Below are 22467 nucleotides of genomic sequence, written 5' to 3'. Positions count from 1 at the left end.
ACTCATTTTTTTAAAGTTGGGCTTCGTTTGGTGTTTAGGTTTTCACCAATTCGTTTATAAATTATTTATTTTAACTGATTAATATTTATAAAATAATTATATTAAAATATAATGTAAATTTAAATTTATATATGAAATCTTATATTTATTACAATTTAATTTATAATATTTTTTATTATAAATTAATTTTCAATTTTTTTTATTTTTAATTTTTATTTTCACTCTATTTTTTAATAAATAAATAATAGTTAAATCATATTTAAATATTTTTAAAAACAACTTAAATATTATTATTAATTAATTAAAATCTATTCAATTCCAAAGCTTGATGAGCTTAAACTTTTCTTGATTAGAATTGTCTGCTTATATATGATTTTTTATTTAACTTTTTTGATAGTAAAAATATAAAAAGTGAAGATACAATTTTTTATTTAAATTTTTTGTAAAAATTTGAGCATTTAAGAATTGGGAAGAAGATCATTATACATTGTCAAATTACAAGTCTTTTAAATCAAATATCATGTAGTCATGAAAATTTTAAAGTACAAAATAAACAAATTATATATACAATTACTTGTTAACAAGAACATTTTTTTATTAATTACAATGGTTGATAATATACCATGTAATATATCTTTATAATTAATTATTATTAACTCATTTACAAAGAGTTAATTCGTTAACTAATTTTAACAATTAATCATCATTGAAATTTCATCTATCTAATCATTTTTTTTTCAAACTTCTAAATTTACCTTTTTAACAGAAATATACATTGTATATATATGTAGATAATTCATATTCATATTCAACATAAGTTAATCAATTCAAAACAACAAATTATTCCATCACAATAATAAGATCTATACATAATAAGATTTATACAACTTAGTCCATCAGATTAATAAGATCTATACAAATTAGTCCATCAAAATAATAAAATCTATACAAATTAGTCCATTAGAATAATAAGATCCAAATAAATTAGTTCAACAGCAGCTTCTGTTTTCATTTATATGAAAATGCAAATAAATTAAAAAATCAAAAACTACAAAATAACAAGTACAAACTATTCGAACTTGAGATTTAATAATATAAATCATTATCTGATAAACGAAGCAAATTGTCCATGAAAAAATTTGTGTCGCTCAGAGCCATTAAAGCTTTACCTATGTTTGGTTTGTCTATAAGAAGCATAAAAACTCTTGTTTCTTGATATGGATCGAAACCCATACGAGCAACCTCTTCATACAACTAGCTTGCTGAAATAGTATCTTGTGTGCTTATTGCTATATCTTTGATAGTATGTGCAATCATTCGAACTTTCTCAGCCAAATAATCTTCTTCTTGGATAATTGGCATATATCTCGATTTCTTCTGCATGGAAAACTCTTGCACTTCAAGTTGGGGATGCGAAGTAGGAGTTTCGGGCATTGAATAATCACTGAAACTATTTGCACCACTAAAATTAATATTACCACCTAAATCTTGGGTATGTTGTTGGTTAATCTCCTTTAACGTTCAACACCACTCTTTTTCCTTTATCCTATAGTTGAATGTGGTGTCTCACTTGCAGACCCATCAGCTCTATCCCTTCCATATATTTCCAATATTTTGTCGTAATTTCGTACACGCTTGTTTCTCAGTTCAGCTGCTGCAGGTTGAGCCTATGATGAATTAATATGTTAGTATTTGAACTATATAAAATATTGCAAACAACATAAAATATAGTAACATATTTACCTCTATTAGTTATAGTCAAACTTCCTCTTCTGCTTCAAATCTTTCAGTTGTCAAATTCCAGGCAAAAGTGCTCATTCCATGTTTGAAAACATCAAACCATTTTGAGAATTGTCTTTTTAATTTTTTTATGCGATTGTGCATTCACTCTTTATCAATGGCCAAATTAGGAAATGCAGCTTGCAGTTTTGTAACTATACAATCAGTGGTCTGTGTTGTGAATGTCTCACTCAATCTACGGCCACATATGTGTTGATTGTAAAAGGCATCTACTAGAACGTTATCCATAGAATCTGTCCAATTGACAGTGTTACTCCCTCTATCTACATTTATGTTCCTCCTAGCCATTTTCTAAGACATAAGAAAACACCAAATATAATCATTTTAAATATCAATATGCAATAAAAATATAATGTGATTACAACAAAATGAATTCCTAATTACAATATTTTATTAAAATACCAAAGTAACACATATGTCATAAATCATACAAATGTCTTAATCTACACAAATTCATTAGCAACACAATTAGTCCAAAATGTAATCAAACATTGTAAGCAGCCCACATATCAACTGCTATCATATCTCTAATAGCTTCCCCTTTTCTCCTTTCCTCAATATTGTCCCTAATGTTATATAGAGTTTGTTCGTTAGGAGAAATGTATAGAAGTTCTTCATCAACCTCTGCAAGAAGTTCATCATTTGGATTTTTTCTTCGCAAATAGTTGTACAAAATGCAACAAGCAAATATAATGTAGTAAATAATCTTGAGCCGATAATGAGGTTCACTAGAGTTTCCAATAATTGGAAAATGTTTCTTAAAAACTCCAAATGCACACTCAATGACATTGCGGAAAGAAGCATGATGAAGATTAAATAGCTCACGAGCATTGCGTGGTGGATTCCTTGAGTATTCGCTTAAATGGTAACATTCTCCCCTATATGGAGTAATTAATCCACCTCACAGCATAAAACCAGCATCCACAAGGTAAAACTTACCTATAAACAATGAATAAATTAAATTATAATATTTTATTCAAAGTTATACAGTATATATTAAAATTCAATATATATTAATTACCTTAAGGAATTATTAGCGGATTCTCATGTCTGTTTAATGCATTTTTTATTATTATTGAATCTAATGTGGTCCATTCCCATCTAGGTAGGACTTATAAAAATTTCAAATCAAATATACAAATTGTTAGTACATTTTGTGTAAGAAAATATTTTCTCACGCGAAACCTTGGAGCTTCTTTTCTAGACACTTTCACACGTATATATGTTCCATCAATTGCATCAACATATTCCTAAAATTAATTGTTCAATATTTAAATAAACTTGGACTTATTTTTTTTAAAAAAATAATTGAACTTACATAGTTTATATGTTCACCTTAAAAGATGGGAAGAATCTAGAATTGTTGGTTATTTTCAAAGGCACTTGTGATCAATCTGGCTTATTAATAAATTTATCTACCATATGCATTATACATCGCAACACATTATGGAAATGAAGACTTGTTGTCTCTGTGGATCGTCGAAAAACTCAACATATGACTCGATTCCTCTCATTGTGTCCTAATAAGTAAAGTGTTTTGACTACTTGTTCCTCTATAGTTGCATGAACGGTGGGCCTAAGTCCATCATCTATAACTGGTAAACAACATAAATTCATAAATATTGGAGCTCTCATCCTAGTGATGTGGTGACAAAACTCATTTGAGACCAAACTTTCATAAGCTTATCCCGAGCTTCCTCTCTCTTGAGTCTTAATTCATGAGCACGCTTAAGTTTTCTCCTTTTGTGAATTAGCAGGACAAAAAGTATGATAAAATACTCTACTAAAATAGCTACACGTTTCCTAACATCCATCTTTTTTTACCTTATGCAGAAACAGAAACAATACCAAATGTTAGAAAGAAAATCAAACAATTAAAAACTATAAGAAGCTATCACATAAAGAAAAAACAATGACATAAAAAATGCAAGATCTCAGCATATTCAACATTAGTCTAAACCAGCCATGCCTTGATCATATAAACACTTTAATAAGCAGAGATGTTCATAAGATAGAAAAATCATATAAACTTTTTAGACTCATTACAGGATTTGAATCATGTTTTCACATAGTTTTGCCAATGTTTCTTTAAAAGAAAAAAAAGAAAGGCAAATAATAAAGTGAGCAAAAAATTACTTCAAAAAAATCTGAAAATTAAAAAAAATGGACACCACAAACATCCAAGTAAATAAACGTACGCACATAAACTTACAGACATAGCAAGCAACATATTTGAATTATGAAAGTAAAAACCGATCAGTGAAATAATGAAAAGAATAATAAACAAATAAAATGCTAAATTATCAAAAAAACAAATATGAGAATCACACTGAAGCATGCAAGTAATTTACTAATTTAAGCAAGATTAAATATCTAGTCATTTACTAATTTAAGTAATTTACTAAATTTACTAATTTAGGAGACCATACCCACAATTGCATACCCAACATATTTGTGCCTGATCCTCTTATTTGTGCAAGAAAATGGTCACTAACATTATGTTAAACTATTTTTTTATCAAACAAGAGGTCATTATTTTACCTGAAAATGATGTCTAATTGCTCCTATTGTCGTTTCTTGCAGATAATCTAAACCAGACCATGAGAAAACAAAGTACCATATGCAAATCACATGTTCTCCAACTATCCAGATTTGCACATGTGCTAAGCAAGTAATTGCAAGAAAATGATTGCAACCTTCTAAGTGTTGCTATGTAGATGCAAGCATTTAGAATGTTGACAATGTGATTCTCAAATCTAGCATGGACCTCATATTTCAGTTCAGTTGGTTCTTGGAAAGTTGTCGAACAGACTGGTAACATTAAACCACCTTCAAACACAATACCGCTCACTACTAAACAACAAATGACTAAGTAATTAATATAATTTAATTTAATTATCTTATATACCATGCACCAACTTGTCTCCATTTCAACTGTATATATAAATTTTTAACTTGGGACTTATGAACTTTTTTTGTCATTTAGCTGGTGTATATAGATTATCTATATATTTATATATGCATACATACGTGGAAGAAAGCACAAAAAATATAAGAAAACAACATAAGTTGAGGCTTTTTGGACAGCCACGATCCTAATATGAGTGCTTCTTTGTTTTTGTTTAAACTAGTTTCAATAGTTTTTGTTTTGATTTCTAAGGTTGCGCTTCTTTGTCCCATATCTAATTGTTTTTAGGATCACTTAGAAAAAACTCAATTTAGGGTAGAATCTTGTGGTTCATTTACCATACGAAAGGATATCTAGTTTTTATTTCTCATATTCATACATGTTTATACCTAAAAATATGTTTAACCATTCTCCTTTTTTCCTCCCAAAAACATATATTTATACCTAAGTGTACTGTGGTGGTATTTGTTTGTGCGGTTCAAGTATAAACAAATTTTTAGGTAATCTTAAATAAAACTTTCTGTTCTTTTCACTTGCATGCCATGCACCGTTATTTTCTTCATATATGTGTATGTATATATATATATATATGTATATTCAACTATTAGATATTTTTTGTGTATAAGACAAGAATCAACAAAGAGAAACTACTGAAAGTTAGGGAACATCAATGACCGGGAAGTTAATGAGCATGAGACATTACTCATTGCCCTTAGGAGAGTCAGGATTGATGATACTAGAGACCATCCACTATGGATAGGATTTAAATGTAGGGTAAGTCTTGGTAAAAAAATTGTTTGCCTATCTGGGTAGGCAAAGTTTTTGATTGCCTATGGACTATGAAACTAACACTCACCTACTCAGGCCTTAGCCAAACAAAACTTCAAGTTTGTTTAAAAAAAAAATACGACTAGGAACACATGAAAATTGCATATTTAACTTTAGTACCTGGTTTTTTTTAAGTCTGCAATAATAGCAGTATGATCATAAAAGCACATATCAACAAATTTCCATGACAGGATGATTCTACTAATGCTTTTGCATATGATTATGGCGATGGTCATTCATTAAGAAGAAGTGGAGTTTTGAAAAAAAATAAAAGATAAATTAACATAAGCAAAAAAAGCTCTTTCTGAGGGCCAAGCCAGATAAGAAAGCTTTGAACAAGATAAAAAAAAAAAAAACTTGCTTGAAGAGCTGGCTAGGCCTGAGGCGAAGCAGAAGGAGTATGTAGCTGTCATTTTGCATGACAAAGAAATTGCTATTGCAGAACTTGAGGCAGCCAAGTCTCTGTTCCATCAAAAGCTGCAAGCATCGGTCAAAGAGAAGTTTGCTTTGGAATCTAAGTTAGTCCTTGGAAAACAAGATGTTGTTGAACTTGCAATACAAATTGAAAGTTAGCAAAGATTGTTTTTCAACAGACCACATTTCAAATATCAGAAGATGCTAATATGAGGATTTTAGCTGCAGAAACTTCTGCTGCTGAAGATGTTTATCAAATCGAAGAGCAAATCAAGAATGCTACTGAAGGTTCCATATTATCAATTGTGGAACAGTCAAAAAATGCGATAGAGAAAGCACTAGATGCAGCAGAAAAGCTGGTGATCATGCAACAAAAGATGTGGCAATATTTACTGACAATCTGAATCCTCTAGATGGGATTTCTTCACTCCAGGAAGAGAAGACAAAGTTACAACGTGTTATAGGTAATTTTAAAGCAAGAAAAAAATGCAAGAAAAATAATGAAAGACGCCCCAACACTCTGAGCATGTTATCTAATTATTGAAAAAAAAAATCCAAAGAAATATACTCACATGGAGGCCATCATATAGAGCAATCGAATCAACAAGTGATCCCCGAAAGGACAGGCACTCAAAAAAAAGAGAATGATGCGACGGACCTCCCTTGTTTATATGCCTAACCAGGTAGCAAACAGAGAATGAAAAATAACAGTGGGGAATAATTTTATATGCCGATGACAACATTAGTTTGGATATATATATATATATATGAAAAAAAAATTATTAAGAAATTTACAACTCTTGCCAAGAGTTGTAAATAAATGGTATTACTGTAAATTTTGAATCAACAAACGAAAACATTTTTTTGCTGTAATGTTAGAGAGAGAGTTTAGAGAGAGAAGAGCAAGAAAACAGAGAGTATGTATTTGCGGAGTTCTCTGTTTTCTTGTTTTTCTTAAACTCCAAGAATATTTTAGAAGAAAAAACTTTTTTATTGATTGATTTGAATGGTATTTATACACAGAATTAAATTAGAGTCCTACTCAAAAAACATAATTCGAATTCTAACCAAAAACAAGCTTTAAACACATAATTTAAAATAATCCTAAATCGCATGCATGTCGGTGTTCTATATGTATTCTGCCACCTCTTTGTTCGGAGCTTTATTTCCAATAGATTTCTATTATAAATGAAATTCTTATGTCGAACACTCCTCCTTAAGGATTTTATTCATCCTCAACATTTTCCTTAGTTCTTCAAATTTACCTTTTGGCAAGGACTTGGTAAAGATGTCTGCTACTTGATCTTCTGCTGCACAGAGTACTAGGCTCACTTCTTTCTCCTTTTATGCTTCCCTTATAGCGTGGAACTTAACCTTTATGTGGTTAGTCTTTCCATGCAACACTGGACTTTTAGCAATGGCGATTACTGATTTATTATCGATGTAGAGGACCGTAGGTTCAGTGGAAAGCATCTGTAAATCATCTAGTATTTTCCTTAACCACTGAGCTTGATTTACAGCTCATGATGCTGTTATGTAGATGATTGTGCAATAATTTCTTGCTTCTTTGACGACCATGAAAATGCATCAGAACCAAGTGAAAAAACATACCCCGATGTGCTTTTAGCATCCTCCACACTTCCTACCCAATCACTGTCCGTATATCCTAGAAGTTCTCCTTCTGTGTGAGCTTGAAAATGGATTCCTAGATCAGTGGTTCCTCTTACATATCTTAGGATATGTTTAACTATTTCCATGTATGATTGTCTTGCTGAATTCATAAACCGAGATAACAGGCTGATTGCATAAGTTAGATCTAGTCGAGTGGCAGTTAGGTAGAGTAAGCTGCCAATTATACTCCTGAACTCTTTCTCATACACCATTTCTTCTTCTTTAGCTTTTGACGGTTCAATATGTAGTATGAGAGGGGTAGAAACGACTTTGCAATTTTCAAGCTTGAATTTTTTGAGCAATTCCCTGGCATACTTCTTTTGTGATATGAAGATCTCTTTCTCAGATTGCGCGATCTCCATTCCAAGAAAATAGGTCACTCTCCCAAGATTTGACATCTCAAATTCCTGCTCTAATTATTTTCTGAGTTTCTCCATTCTTTGTTCATCATTTTCAGTGATGAGAATATCATCAACATACAGTGATATGATGACCATTTTTCCATCCTTTAGGTGTTTGACATATAGGGTTGCTTTATTCTTGCTTCTTTTAAACCCACAGTGGAGCAGGTATACATCAATTTTGCCATACCATGCTTTTGGAGCTTGCTTCAGACCATACAGTGCTCTATGTAATTTATACACATGATCAGCCTTCTCTTCTACTTCAAATCCTATCAGTTGCTGAACAAATATGTCATCTTCCAATTCACCATTCAAAAAAGCAGATTTTACATTAAGGTGCAAGACATGTCAACCTCTTTGTGCTGCCACAGCAAGCAGAAACCTTATTATTTCATGTCTTGCTAATGGGGCAAATGTCTCGCCAAAATCTACTCTCGATAATTGAGCATAACCTTTTACTACCAAGCGTGCTTTGTACTTATTGATTGAGCCATCTGGGTTCATTTTGAGCAGGAAGACCCACTTAACTCCGATTGCATTTTTACCTTTTGGTTTAGAAACCAGGGATCAAGTGGCATTTTTCTCGATCATGTTCAATTCTTCTTCCATTACTTTTTTCCAAACCCCATGTTGAGCAACTTCTTCAAAAGTTGTTGGCTCTGTAACAGCAATATTGCATTGAGCATAGATGTCAGATAAGCTTCTTGTCCTTTTATTTGGTGATTTTTGTGACTCTTAATTATTCATTTCTTCATTTTCTTTTTGAGCTTGCTTTGAAGTAGAATTTATATCATCAGGGATTATTTTTTCAATTTTCCAATCCCAGTGAGATGTTTCATCAATTACCATATCCCTTCTTATCATAACCTTTTTGGTCTTAGGATTGAAAACCCTGTATCCTTTTCTTTTTGTACTATAACCCAAAAAAATACAAATTTCTACTTTGTCATCCAGCTTCTTCCTTTTCTCTTCTGCTGCATAACAGTAATAAATGGAACCAAACACCCGTAGATGCCTTGTAGCAGGTTTCCTTCCATTCCAGCATTCATATGAGGTCTTTCCCTCAATAGCCCGAGAGTAAGTCGGTTTAACAAGTATACAGAAATGTTCATGGCTTCACACCAAAATTGCAGAGGCAGTTGTTTATCCTTGAGTAAGCTTCTTATTATCTCAACCACAGTTCTGTTTTTTCTTTCTGATACTCCATTTTGCTGTGGAGAGTAGGGGGCTGTTGGCTGTCGTTTTATGCCTTCTTTAATACAGAAATTCTTGAACTCCGTTGAAGTAAACTCCAGACCATTATCTGACCTCAAACACTTCAGTTTCATTCCACTTTCTGTTTCTGTTTCAGCTTTGAACCCCTTAAACTTTTAAGAGCTTCATTCTTTATTTTTAGAGTGATCATCAATAAACAGGATGAAGTACCTATTGTTGCTTAGTGACTCTGTGCTCATAGGACCACAGATATTTGTGTGGATCAATTCAAGCTTGGTATTTGCTCTCCAGGAAGACTTTGAAGGGAAGGGTTGTCTGTGCATCTTCCCAAGTTGGTAGATTTGGCAGATCCAGTTTTCTCCTATGATTTCAGGAAGATCTAGACTCAATTTTAATGAGTTCATCTTCTTGAGAGCTTCAAGATGCACATGTCCAAATCTTTGATGCCATAGAATGGTGTCGTTTTGAGCAGCGCACCTTAGTTTTTCTTCAGCTCCTTGCAGCTTCAAGGTGAAGCTTCTGTTGATCATTGGAATGTTTGCAATTTCATACTCACGTGAGTCTTTTATGGAGCATGAATTTTTTTTAAAGACCACGGTGGATCCCCTTCTGATTATTTGGCTCAAACTTAACAGATTTTACCTCAGGCCAGGCACATACAGGACGTCAGATATGACCCTTTTTCCTTGATTCATGGTTACTGCGATGCTTCCTTTTCCTTCTGCTCTTAATGCCTTTCCATCACCTAGAGTTATGTTGAGTTTTGTATCCTTATTAAGATCAAAAAATATTCTTTCATTTTTGCACATGTGGCTTGTACAGCCACTGTCAATTATCCAGTGAGTGTTAGCTTCCTCTGATTACTCGCTGAGTGTCATAAACATCTACTCTTCTCCTTCGGTTTCTTCGATATAATTTACTTCTTGTTAAGACTGATTTTGAGTATAAGAAGCAGTTGTGTTCCCTTCATATTTTTTCTTCCATCGGCACACATTTTCGACGTGTCCGCCCTTCTTGCAGTAATTACACTTGATCGAGTTTTTCCCTTTATACCAGCAATCTTGTTCTAAGTGGTTATTGCGAGCTCATATTCTGCAGTTTGGTAATCCTTTTTGCTGCTTATTGTTATGCTTGTTTGAATTTTGTGTTGATTGTGTGACTTGATCATCTTGATTTCTTCTTCCTCCTCTTCCTCTGCCTTAATTCTTGCTTCTGTTTTGTGTAGCTACTAGTGCTCCTTCGGTGGATTTTACTTCTCTCAAGGTTGTCCTATGCTCCAATGTTTGCAGCTTGCTCAATAGTTTTACAACCGAGAGAGTTTTGAGATTGCACGTTTCTTCTATCGCTGAGATTTTGGCCTCGAATCTGGTAGGGAGACTCACCAACATTTTTTCAACTACTCTTCTGTCTTCGAAGTCTTCTCTGAGTAATTTGATCTTATTTACTGTATCAAGTAGTTTTGAGGCAAACTCCTTTACGGTTTCTGCCTCTGCCATCTTCAGTGTTTCAAATTGCTTTCTCAGATTCAGAACTTTCACCATCTTGATTCTTTTATCACCTTCAAACTCCTCCTTTAACTTGTCCCATACTTGCTTTGGGTTTCTCAAGTTCATTATCCTGGAGAAGACCGAATCTGATTTGCCGCCTGCAAATAAGACAGAGCCCGAGGTTTCTTAGAGACATATTCTTCATACCTCTTTAGTTGGTTTATTGTTGCATCATCTTTCAATGATGCTGGTTCTGCATCGTCTTCCACCACCTTCCACAGGCTATGGGCTCGCAGATACGTCTCCATCTTCATTGCCCATACGTGATAATTTTCTCCCGTAAATAGAGGAGGATTTAGTGTGTCAGTCGGGTTTGTTACCATTCTGTATTTTGTTTTTTTGATTTCTTCTCAAAGATCCCTTAAGATCATACAGCTCTGATACCACTTATAGATTTTAAATCAACAAACGATCACAATTTTTTGCAGTAATTTTAGAGAAAGAGTTTAGAGAGAGAGAGAGGGCAAGAAAACAGAGTATGTGTATGCGGAGTCCTCTGTTTTCTTATTTCTCTTAAACTTCAGAAATTTTTTAGAGGAAATAACTTTTTTATTGATTGATTTGAAGTGATATTTATACACAGAATTAAATTAGAGTCCTACTCAAAAAACATAATTCGAATTCTAACCAAAAACAAACTTTAAACACAGAATTTAAAACAATTCTAAACCGCATGCATGTTGGTATTCTCTATGTATTATGTCACCTCTATGTTCGGAGCTTTATTTCAAATAGATTTCTATTACAAATGAAATCCTTATGTCGAACAATGACTCTTCTGAAGATTACCAAGCAAAGCAAACAGAAGTTGAGATATATATATAAAAGAAAAGAAATAAAACACATATGTTCTTCCCCTACTCAGTAGCAACAACGAGAGCAAAAGCAATCACAGCCACTAGCAACAAAACTGAAGCTATATATATGTGTGTGTATATATATGTTAAAAACCCAAATCAAATCAACAGACAATACCCAAAAAAACTTACTTTCTATCTGGACTTCTTCCACAAACACAGAAAAGAGGAAAGCATACCAGCAATCTAATAGCAAAGATAAAAGCATTAGATATAAAATAAAGAAAAACATACCAACAAATCACGAAGGGAAATGGTATTTTCCAATGAGTTTAGATAGAGAAAATGCTTTGAAAAAGAGAAGGGAAGATGATTTTAAATGGAGACGAGAAAAAATAAGCAGATCGCGTGATAAAGGAAGCAGATCGAGAAGAAGAGAAGCATATGGAGAAGAAGAGAAGAAAAGAAGAAAAGAAGCTGGTTGGGTTGTTGAAAAGGAAAATGAAGTCTAAAATGAGGGTTTTTTAAAGGGTAAAATAGTAATTAACAAATTTTAATAAGGGTATAATCGAAACAAAAATATGAACTCATTAAAAACCACCGAATCGGTAGTTTTAAAATTTTTTTCAAATTTTACCTTTTGGATACCATTGAACACCCTAAACCAACCATATCATCAACAAACAAATATAATTTCATCATCCCACCACCATATCCTATATTAATGAACCACAAAATAACACCATCCAAACAGAGAGTGAGTGCGCGAGAAGAATGATCTAGTCCCTAACCCTCAGATCTATTATTTAATTCATATAATTTAACTCATAATTATTTGGCCTAGTATTTATTGAGAAATATGTAGATTCATTAAACAAAAATTTTAAATATAAATCTTATATAATTTTGGATTGTAACCAAGAAATGATGATGGTGAGTTGTAATATTCACACTTAATGATGCATGAGTTAGGTTTAAGTTGTTAGATGATTAGGGTTTAGAGATAGATTAGAGTTTTGGGAATTTAAAAATTAATTAGGGATTTTGAAGAACAAGGGGGGTAATTAATCTATGAAAAATTTGTAGGCTAGTTGGAAGTGTTTAGCCACTGTGTAGAGACCCAAAGAAGAGATGAATGGTGTAGATAATTAAATTGAAAATGTTAAAATATAAATGAGCTAATTGAAATTGTAGAGTCCCACAAAAAAAAAAAAAAAAGAATGGAAAAATTAAATTAATTAAATTGAAAAGGTTCAATAGGCCTAATATAAATTCCTTAAATGAATTAATTGGAAGTGTTGGGCCACTGTATAAAGGCCCAAAGAAGAGAAGAATTGCGTAAATGAATAAATTAAATTAAGAAGAGTATAATGGGCCAAATATAACATCCTTTAATGGGCTAATTGGGAGTGTTGGGCTACAGTCTAGAGGCTGAGAAGAGAAGAATTGTATAAATTAATTAATTAATTAAACTAAGAGGGTTATAATGGGCTAAACTTAAATGCCAATGGATTAATGGTGGTTTTTGGGCTACTGTATGAAAGCCCAAAGAAAGAAAATTTGTAAACCTAACTGGAAATGCAGCCGAAACATTACAAAATAATGGGGACTTATATGTGTACATATTTATCATTGCATTTCGAAAAATAAAAGTTCAACATGAAAATAAATGAACAAATAGAAATATTTAAGAAACTTGTACGTGTATATTTAAAAAATGAATTATAAGATTTAGGTGATAAGTAGATAAATTAAAGAATTTAATGCGAATTCAAGTAGATAACTAAGACGTAAATGCTTGGGAAGATGAAAAAGATAACAGAATAAAAAGAATCCAAAAATCAATTAAAATAAATAACGCAAGGAAAATAGCATATAACCGAAAGTCACAATAAATATCAATTAAATGAAATACTGAAAATAAAATTTAAAAAGGGTATCATGAGTTCAAACAATGGAAATAAAAACATTGGCTCCTTAAGAAAACTTTAGAAGTAGTAGAGTGCACCTTTAAAAAGTAGTAAGTTGATAATGACACTATCAATTCGGTAAAATACTATAAGTAAAATAAAGAGAAAATGAGAGTCAATGTAAAGTGTCGGTTTAAAAATCATGAGTCGGTGTAAAGTGTCAAAGCATTTAAACTTATTTGATCATATATCAAGAGCGGATGTGTGTAGTACCCGGACACGAAAAATGACCCGAGATAATTTTTTTATTCTTTAGTTATTAATTTAAAATAATTGATTAATTTATTTTATTTTTATTCAAATGAAATTTAAAAAAATAAATAAATTAGGATTGAAATTGAAAACAATTTTAGAAAAAAATAGGTGAAAATTTGAGTTCTGATAGTGTTTTTAAAAGAAAAATTAGAAACATAAGGTTAAAGTACAAATAAAAAAAGTTCGGCCACGTAGAACCGTCCAGTCAGCAGTTTCGACGAACCAGAACGCGCCGCGTGGCAAGACGTGCTGACTTCGGTACCACGAGGGAGGCCACGCTGGCGATCCGCGTGCCCCGCGATCGAAAGACCCAGGATCGATCCCGCGCGCATGACGGCTCATATTCGTTTCCCTCTTAGGCCCAATCGGACGATCAAGATCTATCGCGATGAACGGCTCAGAATCGTTCCCTTCTTAGACGCGATTGGACGAACGAAATTGATCGAAATGGACGGTCCAAATCAACGCGAAATGATTATAAATACTTTGCATCACACGGGAACCTAAACCCTAGCCGCCAGCCCCCACCGAAGAAGAAGAACCAGACGCTGGAGAAGGAGGCTGACTGTGGATTGCTGCCGCACCGAAGCCACTACCGACTGCCAAAAAAAATTAAAATTTTTCCCACCTACTCGGAATTCGATTCCGAGTACTCCTGTGGCCAAATCGGAGCAAGAGGGACGGTGGATGAGCCAAAAACTGCAAGCAAAGCCTGGTGGAGCCGCTACGATTAAAACCCCAAAATTCCACCGATGAGCTCCTTTCTGATTTTTATTTCACGTGATCTTTTTATCATTGTGCTCGGCGTCCTTTTCTATGCAAGATAGCTGAAGAAAGAACCTCAGCCGTGAATGAGGACTAGCTGAGCCGCCGCACCCGGAGGTCCCCCCCACCAGTAGATTCGATTTTTTTATAATTTTCCGGCCAACCAAGGCCCCTAATATGTTTCTCTGCAGGGATACAGCCAAAGCTAGCCAAAACCAGCAGGCCGAAACAAACCACTGTCCTGGGCGACGAAGCCGGCACCGCCGTGCCGGAACTCCAAAATTAGTCGTAATGAGTTTTGGACATCGATTTTAGATTTTTTTAGAATATTCTTAGGTATGTGACAAATATTTTGAATTTTACAAAAAAATTTAGGGAATCCGGTACCCGGTAGGAGGTAAGTAGACAGCTCGGCGTATTGAAATACCGATCCGGGTAAGGATCCCTCACCCTATTCTTTGTTACGGTAAATTGAGGCTTAATTATGTATAATTTTATATTTTTGTGAAAAATTAGAAAACATTAAAAATAATTACAGATTACTAGTTGAACCGAAACTGGTTAGTTCATAATTTTCTTGATTTTCTGTTTATTTTTTCGTATTGTCCTACTTATCTGATTTTCGTATAGTACATGTTCTTAATTTATAGTTCAATAGTCTTATCAACTTATCTGGTTATTTTGGTTATTTACCGTTAGCATGAATGTAGTTTAGTTGATCTGTGAATGTGATATGAGATATTTGTATGAGTTTGTTGGTTGTTTGTTGATGAAAATATGTATGTGAAAGACTTGATGATTACCTAAAGAAAGGGCAGAGGGGCCCGATACATAGGAAACCCTACCGTGAACATTACCTCAATCGGACGGAGCTGGGAAGTCCTTTACCGGAAATATTTGGGAGATATAATTTACCCTCATATCGAACGAAGTATCGAGGCGATAGAATATTTGGCGTCCATTACCAGACAGGAATGGGTGGTCAATTATAAAATTGAATATTGGGTTCACGAGTAGGGGGAACACCCCTATGAACCCCTAGAGATACCAGTAAGCTGATAATAAATGAAAGTTATTGTTTCTCGTTTTCTTATGTGTAAAAATAAAAAGAAATATGGATATGGGTCTTCATAGGTTGTCTTTGAAAAACTCGTTATGGTAAGTATTAAATAAATGTCTTCAAGTTTCAAATATATTTAAATAAAACAAGGGCTCCATTAATAGTTTTTCTTATTTTTTACCAATTTTTAGTTTTTTGTGTCCGTAATTAGTGTGATATTCTTACTGGGGTAATATAGCTCACCCTTTCATTAACTATTTTATATCAAGGGGATCAAGATCCAAATTCCGACCAACAAGAGGGTTGTGAATAGTTCACTATTCGGACTTCTTTCAAGTGCTAGTGAAGGTTGTCCTAGGATGCTTAGTTATTCATTTTTCGTTTTATTTCTTTAAGTTTCATTTGCCTTTTAGAAGGGATATTCTCGTAACCCTATTAGACATTTAAAATTATTATATAATGAATGTAAATTCTAATTCTATTAATCACTTTCGTATTTAATTCATGAATTTATTTCTCTTTAAGTTCCGGACCTCTACAGTTAGTATCAGAGTTGTGTTCCTCATAACCATTATGTGCACAAATACTTAAAAATACTAAATACAAACTATCACTCAACCTTTTCTTATGAAATGCAAGTACAAGAAATGAGGAGATGAAGACCCCCACTAAATCGAACAACCCGAGATGGCTCACTTCAAGAGGATGTTGACTGACTCTTTGAGATGCTGGAGAAACTTATCTCTACCCAGCAGGCCCGGGAAGAAAGGAGGGAGTTGTTTGACCCTCCCCCACTGCCACAATTTGAGCCACATTTGCAACGGAAAGATCTAGAGCCACCCCGGTATAACCTCACTCGTCCACCGTACCATCTGGCACCATCACAGTACAATCCAGTGCCTCCTCCATATCATCCGGCACCACCACAGAGCCACTCGGTCTCTCCCCAGCACAATCTAGTTCCTCTTTCACGGGACCTAGTTCTACTCATAATGGACCCAAGCTACATTGAAATGTACAAAAGACTAAACTCATCTATCTTTATAGGTGCATCCTCTTTTGGAGATGTTAAGTATTGGTTAGCTGAGACAGAGAATGCCTTCATGACTTTTGGGGTGGTTCTCGAACAGAATGTTATACTTACCACCTACGTGTTTGTGGAAGAGGCAAGCCGCAGGTGGCAGCTCAAGCAAGCCACCCTGCCCGATCCAATCACTTTGGAACAATTCCTAATGGCCTTCAATACAGAGTACCTCTTAAAGCACCTCTAATATTTGAAAGAGATAGAGTTTGCACATCTAGTAGAAGGTGAGATGACTGCATCGGAATATGCCTAAAGGTTCCTAGAGTTGGGCTGATATTCCTCTGAGAGCATGATGGATGAGGGCAATAAGGCAAGGAAGTTTGAGTGGGGTCTCCGCCCTGAGATTAGACAGCAGCTGTACGTATTTGAGCTTAGTACATACTCAGCCGTTCTGGCCAAGGCACAACTAGTGGAGATGAACCTTTGCATCTTCTCTCCAGCAGTGGAGAATCCCAGACCCCCAATTTCACACCGCAGACCAGCACCCACTGCACCGATTCAGCAGAACAAAAGGCCTAGGTTAATGACTCAGCCTCCTTATCAGGCTCCGGTAACAAGACGCGGTAGGACTTATCAGCACTGTGACAAGAATCATGGGGACCAACCCTGCTATCATCTCAATAACATTTGTCGCATATATGGGAGTACCCAACATTATGCGAGAAAGTGCCCGCAGAATCAGAACCAAGTCAGACCTCCTACCTAGCGCAGAGCTTACAACCTAACTCAGCAGAATGCTAAAGCCAACCCGAACGCAATACAGGGTACGTACACTATATGTAGTCACATCGCACATGTTTTGATTGATACTGGTGCTTCACATTTGTTTGTCTCACACACTTGTGCACAAAACTTAAATGTATCACTAGAAAGACTTGATTTTATGCTGCTTGTATCTACTCCTGAAAATAGGACACTACTACAGAAAGTTATATACAAAGCTTGTATCATAGACCTAGTAGGTAGGAAATTAAGTGTGGACCTGATAGAGATTGACACGGACGACTTTGATGTAATCTTGGGAATGAACTGGTTAGCGGCATACCATGCCACTGCAGATTATTTTCATAAGAAACTTGTATTCAACGTGCTTTAACTTTGTTATCTTTTCTACATTAGGCAAACCTAAGAAAAAAGTTTGCGTTCAAGAGATCTCAGTAGTCTGAGACTTTTCGAATGTTTTTCCTTATGAACTACTCGAACGGCCAATAGACAACGAAGTTAAGTTCACTATAGATCTTTAATCTGGCACCCAGCCTATCTCTGTTGTCCCTTACCGCATGAGCTGTGTTGAGATGGAGAACTGAGAAAACAGATCAATGAATTGCAAAATAGTGAGTTCATCTAACATAATGTATCTTCTTGGGGTGCTGAAGTCACATTTGCAAGGAAAGATGATGGGATGTTACGATTGTGTATTGACTACAGGAGATTGAACTGAGTTACGATCAAGAACAAGTACCCCATCTCTATAATTGATGACCTTTTTTATCAGTTATAGGGTACCAAATCTTCTCCAAAATATATTTGCATTCGGTTTACCATCAGTTAAAGATCAGGGCATAGGACATTCTCAAGACAGCTTTCAGAACCAGGTACAGACATTATGAGTTCCTAATCATGCCCTTTGGACTAACCAACGCACCAGTCATTTTTATGGATTTGATGAATAGGGTTTTTAGACAATTATTGGATCAGTTCATCATTATGTTTATTGATGATATCCTAGTTTATTCAAAGAGTAGAGATGAACACGCTCACCACCTTACTCAGGTTTTGTAAGTTCTTAGAGAGAAGAAATTGTATGTAAAATTGAGCAAGTGTGGGTTCTGCCTCGAACAGATTACCTTTCTATGACACATCATATCAAGGGATGTAGTATCAATGAATCCCGAAAAAGTTAATACAGTACTTGGATGGGAGAAATTGACCTCGGTTAAGGAGATTTATAGATTTCTAGTAATGACAAGTTATTACCACAGGTTTGTACAAGAATTTTTCAACCTAGCCGCTCCTTTGACCCGGCTCACAAAGAAAAATGTTAAGTTTGAATAAAACATGGACTGCAAAATAAGCTTTATAGAACTTAAGAAACGGTTGACTACTGTACCCGTGTTAGCTTTACTAAGTGGGACAGGTAGATATACAGTATACAGTGATGCCTCCTACCTGGGATTGGGTTATGTTCTTATATAGCATGGCAGGGTCATAGCTTATGGGTCCAGGTAGTTGAAGAGTCATAAGAAAAATTACCCCACCCATGACTTGAAATTTGCCGTCATTATCCATGCCTTGAAGACCTAGCGCTACTACCTGTATGGGGAGACTTTTGAGATTTTTACTGAGCATAAGAGCTTGAAACACATATTCACTCAGAATGATCTGAACATGCATCAGAGGCATTGGATAGAGCTCCTCAAGGATTATGATTGTAATATCTTGTATTACTTGAGTAAGTAAAATGTAGTGGTTGACGCACTCAGCAAAAAAAATGCAGGTATGTTAGCTCACATAACAGTTTCTGAATGTAGGGTAATAGGGGTCGCACAATAGATACGACTTCATGACTTAAAGAGAGTTGCATGTTTCGACCACCTAGCTGTCCAATATGAGTTGATCCAAAGAATAAGAGAAGCTCAATTAACCAATTCCACCATATCTGCCCTTAAAAAAGATACAGAACAGGGAGTACATCTAGAATTTCGAGTCTCTGCCGATGGATTGCTCAGGTTTCAGGATATGGTGTGTGTTCCATATGATAATAAACTAAAAAGGGATATCATGATAAAGGCTCACAGCTCCAAGTTCGCCATACATCCCGAAAGTACTAAAATGTATCGAAGTATACGACCCCGATTTTGGTAGAGCGGAATGAAAAGAGAGGTAGTCAACTTCGTTTCCAAGTATCTAGTATGCCAACAGGTTAAGGCAAAACATCAGCGCTCAGGCAGGTTACTTCAGCCATTACTGATTTCGGAGTGGAAGTGAGAATATATCACAATAGATTTCGTAACGGGGTTGCCTAAGTCACCCTCAGGTCATGATGTCATTTAGGTAATTGTCGACCGGCTCACCAAGTCTTCTCACTTCTTGGCTATCAAGATGACCAACCCTTTAGACAAACTAGCAATAATGTATATCCGAGAGATAGTTAGGTTATATGGAGTTTAAGTATCAATGGTATCCGACAGAATCTCCAAGTTCACTTCTCGATTTTGGTTTAGTTTTCAGCAAGCTATGGGAATGAAACTGTTCCTTAGCACCGTATTCCACCCTTAAACCGATGGACAATCAGAGAAGACGATTCGTACACTGAAAGATATGTTCTAAGCTTATGTTCTAGATTTCGGGGGCCATTAGGATGATCACCTACCTCTGATAGAGTTCACCTACAATAACAACTATCAGAAAAGTATCGGCATGACTCCGTACGAGACATTGTATGGTCACCCATACAAATCTTTGATTTATTGGGAAGAGGTGGGTGATAGAAAATTATTCAGGTTAGATCTTAGGGAGGAGATTACAGCCAAGATAGTTAAGATCATGAAGAACATCCAAACAGCTCATAATATGTAGAAAAATTTGTGTTTAAGAGATATGGTTCACCCTCATACCGGACGGAGTATTGAGACGATAGAATATTTGGTGTCCATTATCGGACGGGATATAAGAACTGTCGGTCAATTGTAAAATTGGATATTGAGTTCACAAGTAGGGGAGACATCTCTATGCACCCTCAGGGGTACTAGTAAACAAGTAAGAAAGGAAAATTATTGTTTCTCATTTTCTTATGCGTGAAAGTAAAAAGTGATATGGATATGGATCTTCATATGTTATCTTTGAAAAACTCGTTATAGTAAGTATTAAATAAATGTTTTCAAGTTTCAAATGTATTTAAATAAAGTAAGAGCTCTATTAGTAGTGTGATATTCTTACTGGACTAGTATAGCTCACCATTTCATTAACTATTTCAGATCAAGAATACTAATATCCAGATCCCGATCAGTAAAAGGGTTATGAGTAGTTCACTATTTAGATTCTCTTCAAATACTAGTGAAGGTTGTCGTAGGATACTTAGTTATTCGTTTTTCGTTTTATTTCTTTTATTTTTGTTTGTCTTTTAGAATGGATATTCTCATAACCCTATTGGATATTCAAAATTATTGTAAAGAATGTAAACCCTAACTCTATTAATCACTTCCGCATTTAATTCATGAATTTATTTTCTTTTAATTTTCGGGCCTCTGCAATGTGTGTGCCCAAAATTTGGTCAGAATGACTGTTGGTAAACCCTATCACGTGGACGAAAAATTAATTTTATTCTTATTGTTACTGCGTTCATGGAGGGTGTGTGCCTATGTAACCGAAATCAATCAGAGTGATTATTGATGAATCTTATCACGTGAATAGAAAAATCAATTATACTATCACTTTTACTTTATCAACGGAGGGGTGTATGCGTGTGGCCAAAATTTGGTTGGAGTGACTATTGGTGAACCTCATCTCGTGGACAAAAAAGTCAACTATATTGTTTATTGTGTGTTGTTTAATCGTCACATTAGCGAAGGACTCCTATGAGTAGTATTATTGTACTATATTGTATTGTTCTACTATTATTATAATTGTGTCCACGTTAATAGTGGGGTTTCCTACTACTCTCTTTGATAGTAATTAAAACAGCATCGTACGATAAAATTCAATATCTAAGTGTCAATATGTAAATCATACTATTAATTGTGATTGTGCAATTAAATTGTATTGTTATATGTGACTGTAAAAGTGAATTGTATTGTTAACTGTAAACTATGAAAGTGAATTGTAACTGTGAAGATAAAAATTATAACTGTTAGCTTTAACTGTTAAATGTAAATTGATATTGTTAAATGTAATTGTTAAAGTGGAAACTAGAACCGTTAAAATGTGAAGTGTAAAAACATAAAGTTTTTGTTAAGTGCATAAGTGTGAAAGTGTTAGCATATAAAATAAAATGTGAAAAGTGTAAGCATTAAAATGTAAATCTTAAGTGTTAAATGCTAAAAGTGTAAGTGTTAAGTAAACTGTATAAAATGTAAAGAGCTACAAAGTGATGTATGAAATGTCAATTAAAGAGTACACAGTATTAGAAGTGCTAAGTATAAGTAAAATCCAAGGGACATCAAATAAGAAAAAGAAAAGCATGAAAACATCATAGAAGATGTAAAATTTAGTCAAGATAAGAAGTTGAAATAGTGGTGTTACTAAATAAAAAATAACACACACCTACAAATATTTATTGGCAATGATAGATAAAAAAATGATATATATAAGATTTTACAAGTCTGTAATTGCATAGAGATATTGCTAAGACAAAAGGTTGGATACTACGCATATAAGAGTGATTTTCATATTAAGAAAAAAATGAATAAAATATAAAGTAAATAAGGATTTTAGTAGTGAATGCATGTTGTTTACCTTTGGTAACTCTTGATCTACCTTCCTGATATTCTATTTTCTTCCTCTCACAATTCTTAGTTTTTTGTATACTGTCTTTATATTTGTTGTTAAGGTACTATTTTGTTCCTATTGAATATGTAAAACTCACTCAATTTTTCATGGTATTATAAATTTATATCAGGATGCAATGAAGAGAACAGATGAGTAAAGATATATATGAGACCTTAATAAGGTCTTTGGCACCACATATTTGAAAGTTGGATCTCAATCTTGGGAACAAGGTTTGATACTCAAGGAATATATATTGTAAGAA

The 22467-nt window shown here is 34.3% G+C and overlaps 2 pseudogenes; both read right to left on the bottom strand.

Annotated features, from left to right (window-relative positions):
• Positions 1 to 2206: 2206 nt before the first annotated feature.
• On the bottom strand, positions 2207 to 4729 carry LOC148253076 (uncharacterized; annotated as a pseudogene).
• Positions 4730 to 4969: 240 nt separating this feature from the next.
• On the bottom strand, positions 4970 to 12060 carry LOC148253075 (uncharacterized; annotated as a pseudogene).
• Positions 12061 to 22467: the final 10407 nt, after the last annotated feature.

This window comes from Carica papaya, chromosome 7, assembly GCF_054855325.1.
Source record: "Carica papaya isolate Zhongbai chromosome 7, ASM5485532v1, whole genome shotgun sequence".
In the NCBI taxonomy this organism is placed as follows: Eukaryota; Viridiplantae; Streptophyta; class Magnoliopsida; order Brassicales; family Caricaceae; genus Carica; species Carica papaya.
Note: the sequence above shows the minus strand (reverse complement) of the source record. Positions and strands in the feature narration are given on the sequence as shown.